Here is a 6,506-nt window from a genome sequence, read left to right on the forward strand (position 1 = left end):
TTCATCTTCCTTTTCTAGGTGAAGAACTGAAGATATAAGGGGATTGAAGAAGAAAAAGTCACAATCCAAATCAGGTCTGAAACCTCTTTCTATTGGTTGCCTTACCTGTCAGTAACTCAATAAGCAACATTACCTCTTTCAAAAATCAGTGAATGGAAATGCTATGAGGAAACAAAGAAATCTTCTTTCTTGTGAGTATTCACAGAAAAGACTAACTGCGGCTATTCTTTTAGTTATTAAAATAGGGAAAATTAAAAGAGTGATCATACTGAATGCTTGCAAGAGTCCAGGGAAATGGAGACACATGTATTGTTGTAAAGTAGCAATCTTTGGAAAGACAAATTAGCCGATTAAGGAGAAAATGCTGTATGAATGAAGGTAGTTGTTGCTGCACTGTCTAATAATAAAAAAATTGAAGCAGCAGAATTTGTCAGAAGGGAAGGTCTAAACAAATTGTGGGGCTCATCAGAATACGTGTAGCTAATGACAATCTCCTTATCATCAGGAAGACAAGCATGGGACAATGCCTATGCCTCTGTGTGCTCCCTTCTTCACATTTGGCTCAGTCAGCTCCACACACACTGAAATTAAGACGAACGGATTAATTGAGATATTGTTGAAATATGGTATTATATAGCTTGCAAGTGTACACCATAGTGGTTCATGATTTTTAAAGATTTTACTCCACTTACATTTATTATGAAATTTTGGCTGTATTCCTGTGTTGCATAACTAGCGAGACTCTTACCTGCGGACTCTTGGGAAGAACCTGCTTCCAGGTTGTTTCAGGTCATTGACATAATTCAGTTTTTCAAATTTTTAGGACTGAGGTTTTCATCTTTCTGGCTATAGACTAGGGGGTTCACTCTCATCTCTAGAGGCTTCTTCCAGGTCATTCCATGTGGCCCCCTCCATCACAGCATTAGAGAAGCTCCCTTATGTTGTTCTTCACTTTCTCTTGCTATCAGCTGGAGAAAACTCAGCTTTTATGGGGCGGAGTTGATTTGGTTAGGCCCCTATGCATAATCTTTTGGTCTTTATCTGCAAACTCCCTTTTGCCACTTATTATAACATAATCATGGAAATCAAGCCAAGGGGCAAATGGGGCCATGGATTCATCCTGTTGCCTGCCAGACCACAGATTGGACTCAGTCTCCTGCTTCCTTTAGGTCTTTTTTCAGTTGTTAACTTTTCAGCAAAGTGTTTCCAGGAATCTATCTAAAATTTCAACTGCTCCTTTTACCTCCACCTTAACTTCCACCCCTTTTGCCTGTTTTTCTTTTTAAATTTCTTCTTTAGCACTTATCATCTAAAGTCCAATATATATCTTATTTATATTGTTTGTTATCTGTCTCCTCTAGCACACGTAATCTCAAAGAGATCAAGGACTTTGTTGTTTTCTGCTGTATGTAGTTCTCACTGCTGGAATGATGCCTGGCACATAACAAGTACTCAGTAAATATGTGTTTAATGAGGGAACAAATGATACAAAATTATGTAGAGAGTATGATTATAATTACTTAAAAATATGAATGCATGTAAACACAAAATAGTATTGTTAAGATAGTAAGATTGTAATAGCTTAAAAATCTATTTCTTAAGCTCTGCACTGCTTTTCTATTGACATAACAAAGAAAAGGCCTCACAGAAGGGGCTGTTGTCTGGGGAGTGTGAATTATCCAAGTATGACATAGCTCATGAGCAGATAGTTTTGAGGTAATGCTAAGGAGGGACTCAGGAGCTCATCACAGACAGAAGAACATACCAGAGGCAATATGGAAGAGGAGAAAGAGCATGAGAGATGGAATCCCAAAGACCTGGAGTTGTGTCTCTCTCAAGTAATTACTGGGCTTCCTAGGTGGCTTGGTGGTAAAGAATCTGCCCACCAATGCAGGAGACGCAACAGGCACAGCTTCCATCCCTGGGTTGGGAAGATCCCCTGGAGAAGGAAATGGCAACCCACTCTAGTATTCTTGTCTGGGAAATCCCACAGACAGAGGAGCCTTGTGGGCTGCAGTCCGTGGGATTGCAAAGAGTCAGACACAACTGAGCAACCAAACAGTGACAGCAGCACGTATTAATATTTACTAGTTGGATGAATTGAAAAGCCACATGACCCCTCTGAGCCAATTTTCTCACTACAGAAATGAGGACATGAACTACTTTCATCATTGTGTTGCCGTAAGGATTGTGTAAGATGCTCAGTTTTACTTCGTTTCACATCATCCAGCTTATTCACCCTTTTGATTGCCAAGAGAAAGACGTCTCATGTTGTACCAACTTTTCTCCTTCATCTAACTTGTGTGCAGTTATAGAAAAGGACTTTCTTGAAATGGTAGGATGATTTCCCCGTGAAAGGAATATCACCAGTTTTTTTTTTTTTTAATGCAATATTGGTTTCCAATAAGCAACTAGTTTAAAATAACAGAAACAGAAATTCCCATGTGGCTAACAAAATTTCCCTTTGAGCTCCAAAGGCTCTCCTGGCACTCTCCAATTATTGTACCTTGAAATTGTTTCAGTAACTGCATTCTTTATGACAGGCATTTAAATATCAAATATTGGTCACTGCCAGAGTATTAAATTTTTAATCAGAAGTAGAAGGAAAATGACTTTAAGTTCTGATCCTGTCAGTTTCTCATTATTTGACCTTGAACCATTCACCTTACTTCCCTTGGCCTTCTGGTGCATTTTGAGAATCCTTGCATGCATGAACAAATGACTCTGTGGAAAGATAATTCCCATGGCAATAAAAGCGATTACATTTTAAGCATCTAGTATATTCCAGGCATTATGCTATATTCTTTACATACATTATCTTAAAAGCGCAAAACAAGTCAACCAGCTGATATCATTGTCTCCATTTTATCCACAAGAAAGCTGAGGCTTAGCGAGATCAAATAAATTCTTGAGAGTAACACAACGAAATGCTCGAATTGATCTACTGCTATAATCTGTTAGCATCATTTTGCATTTGGATTATTCTTTTCAATGCATTTACTCTCTGGCCCACTTTTGTGTCAAAGAGGATTTGATTCAACATTCTATGCCTTTATGTAAGTCTTCAATTTAAAGAAAATTAACAACAGTCTGCTTGTTCCTTGCTACACCAAAGGTACCTAGCACAATACCTGTTAGGTAGTAGGTGTTGAATAAATGACTTTTGAATGAATGAATAGGTAATATGGGTCAAAGACAGAGTGTTGTGCCATGTCTCCATTGAAATACAGTAGTATTGGGCCTTTCAGTTATAAATCCATTGGACTTTGTTGTTAAGATATCTTCATTTCTCTATTTTTTATCTATAGGTGTTAAAGGGAGACATTGTCAAATGTTTTGGTGTAGTCAGGTACACTATATATAATTTTCCCCAAAATCTGCCATTCTAATAATCTTATTTTGCAAAAAGAAAAGCTTAAGATGTATTTCATGTTTCATGGACGTATTCTTTTTCTCATCTCTTTTTTTCTCCTAGAGTTCACAAATACTCAGTTTTATCATTCGACCTATGAAACTATCTGGGATAGACATTAAGTGCAATATATATTTTTGTAGGATATTCCTGTTGAATCAAGAAAGTATTTTCTATCTTAATTCTTATAAGATTTCTGGCAGAATTTTGAGGCTATAGTTGGAAAGTTCTCTTAATAACAACAACAATAATAACCATTTATTCAAAAGGTTGCATTATAGCCAGTCAGTCTCGAGGCTGCGGCTGCGGAGGAAGCACCTGAGGAGGAGCTGCAAAGATGCTGTCCGTGCACCCCCGCCCTCGGCGAGCCAGGCTGGTCTCCAAAAATGCTTTGGGATCATCCTTCATTGCTGCAAGGAACCCGCATGCCTCTAACTCTCGTCTTCAGAAGACCGGCACTGCTGAGGTGTCCTCTATTCTTAAAGAGTGTATTCTTGGAGCTGATACCTCTGTTGACCTTGAAGAGACTGGGCGTGTTTTAAGTATTGGTGATGGTATTGCCCAGGTACATGGGCTAAGAAATGTTCAAGCAGAAGAAATGGTAGAGTTTTCTTCAGGTTTAAAGGGTATGTCTCTGAACTTGGAGCCTGACAATGTTGGTGTTGTCGTGTTTGGAAATGATAAACTTATTAAGGAAAGAGATATTGTAAAGAGAACTGGGGCTATTGTAGATGTTCCAGTCGGCGAGGAGCTACTGGGTCGTGTAGTCGATGCCCTTGGTAATGCCACTGATGGAAGGGGTCCAGTTGGTTCCAAGGCCCAAAGACGAGTTGGCTTGAAAGCCCCTGGGATCATTCCTCGAATTTCTGTGCGGGAACCAATGCAAACTGGCATTAAGGCTGTGGATAGCTTGGTGCCGATTGGCCGTGGTCAGCGTGAGCTGATTATTGGTGACCGACAGACTGGCGAAACATCAATTGCTATTGACACAGTCATTAACCAGAAACGATTCAATGGTGGAACTGATGAAAAGAAGAAGCTGTACTGTATCTATGTTGCTATTGGTCAAAAGAGATCCACTGTTGCCCAGTTGGTGAAGAGACTTACAGATGCAGATACCGTGAAGTACACCATTGTGGTTTCAGCTACTGCTTCAGACGCTGCCCCACTTCAGTACCTGGCTCCTTATTCTGGATGTTCAATGGGAGAATATTTTAGGGATAATGGCAAACGTGCTTTGATCATTTATGACGACTTATCCAAACAGGCGGTTGCTTATCGTCAGATGTCTCTGTGGCTCCGCCGACCTCCGGGTCGTGAGGCCTATACTGGTGATATATTCTATCTGCACTCCCGACTCCTGGAGAGAGCAGCTAAAATGAACGCTGCTTTTGGTGGTGGCTCCTTGACTGCTCTACCAGTCATCGAAACGCAAGCTGGTGATGTGTCTGCTTACATTCCAACAAATGTCATTTCCATCACTGATGGACAGATCTTCTTGGAAACAGCATTGTTCTACAAAGGTATCTGCCCTGCCATTAATGTTGGTTTGTCTGTGTCCCGTGTTGGATCTGCTGCCCAAACCAGGGCCATGAAACAGGTGGCAGGTACCGTGAAACTGGAGTTGGCTCGGTATTGTGAGGTTGCTGCTTTTGCCCAGTTTGGTTCTGACCTTGATGCTGCCACTCAACAACTCATGAGTCGTGGTGTGCGTTTGACTGAGTTGCTCAAGCAAGGACAGTATTCTCCCATGGCTATTGAAGAGCAAGTGGCTGTTATCATCTATGCGGGTGTCAGGGGGTATCTTGACAAGCTGGAGCCCAGCAAAATCACAAAATTTGAGAATGCTTTCTTGTCGCACGTTATCAGCCAACATCAAGCCCTGTTGGGCAAAATCAGGACCGATGGAAAGATCTCAGAAGAGGCAGATGCAAAGCTGAAAGAGATTGTAACAAACTTCTTGGCTGGATTTGAAGCTTAAACTCCTGTGGATTCACATCAAATACCAGTTTGGTTTTGTCATTGTTTCTTCTAGTTCCATTTGTAAAAGGATTACTCTAATACTGCAGATGTACAGTAATCACATTAAAATAAAGGTTCCATGTTGCTTGGTGGTTTTCTATAGATTGAAAAAAAAAAGTTTGCATTATAAATACTGTGTAGACACCTGACCTACATTACCTAATTTAATTTCCCACAAATCTGTGAAGTAGGCCTGAATATCTGAAATCTACAAACCAGAAATCCAAGAACAAAAAGAGCTAAATTTTGCCCAAAGTTCCTCATATGGTAAGTAGTAATCACGATTCAAACCCAGGTCTCAAACTCCAAGATTGTGTTTTTAATTAGTATACATGTTGCCTTTTATAACTTTTCAAGGCCAGGAAACACATTAAAAAACTCTCTAATGTTTTCTTATGATCACTTCTATTGTTTCGTTTCAGTTTTCTTGTTTTATTTGGATTAGGCTGGGTTATGCTGCAGTGACAAATAACATCAGTTTTATTTTAATGCTGCTTTTATGTATCAGAATGGGTTTACTTGATTGCAGTGACTGGAAGATCATACTGGAAAGTCATGCAAAGACAATTAACTGTTTTAAACTCAAAATGATACATGCTACTTCTAGTGACATATGATCAAAGCAAATTAAACGGCCAAGCAAAACCTCAGGGAGTGGAGAATCATAACCCTCCACTATATCTGAAAGGAGAGAACAAGTTATCAGTGGCTAGTGATGATATCCACAAATCCATGTAACAGATGCCCCTTTCAGAAGTGAAAATATTCTCTTTTTAAAAAGCTTTGATTGGGATATAGTTGGTTTATAGTTGCTACACAGTAGACCCTTATTAGTTGTCAGTTTTATATATGGTAGTATGTTTATGTCAGTCCCAATTTTGCAATTTATCCCTCCCTGGAACTTTGCCCTTACCCCCCAGTAACCATAAGTTTATTTTCTAGATCTGTAACTCTATTTCTGTTTTGTAGATAGATTCATTTGTAGCCTTTCTTTGTATTCCCACATATAAGCAATATCTATGATTTGTCTTTGACTTAACTTCACTCAGTATGACAATCTCAGGGTCCATCC

At 39.5% G+C, this 6,506-nt stretch overlaps 1 pseudogene across 1 annotated transcript; it reads left to right on the forward strand.

The window, feature by feature from the left end:
* Window positions 3,690-5,526, forward strand: LOC102183240 (annotated as a pseudogene). Its single transcript, XR_001296034.2, has one exon. The product of XR_001296034.2 is annotated as an ATP synthase subunit alpha, mitochondrial pseudogene (transcript).

Source organism: Capra hircus, chromosome 8 (assembly GCF_001704415.2).
Source record: "Capra hircus breed San Clemente chromosome 8, ASM170441v1, whole genome shotgun sequence".
In the NCBI taxonomy this organism is placed as follows: domain Eukaryota; kingdom Metazoa; phylum Chordata; class Mammalia; order Artiodactyla; family Bovidae; genus Capra; species Capra hircus.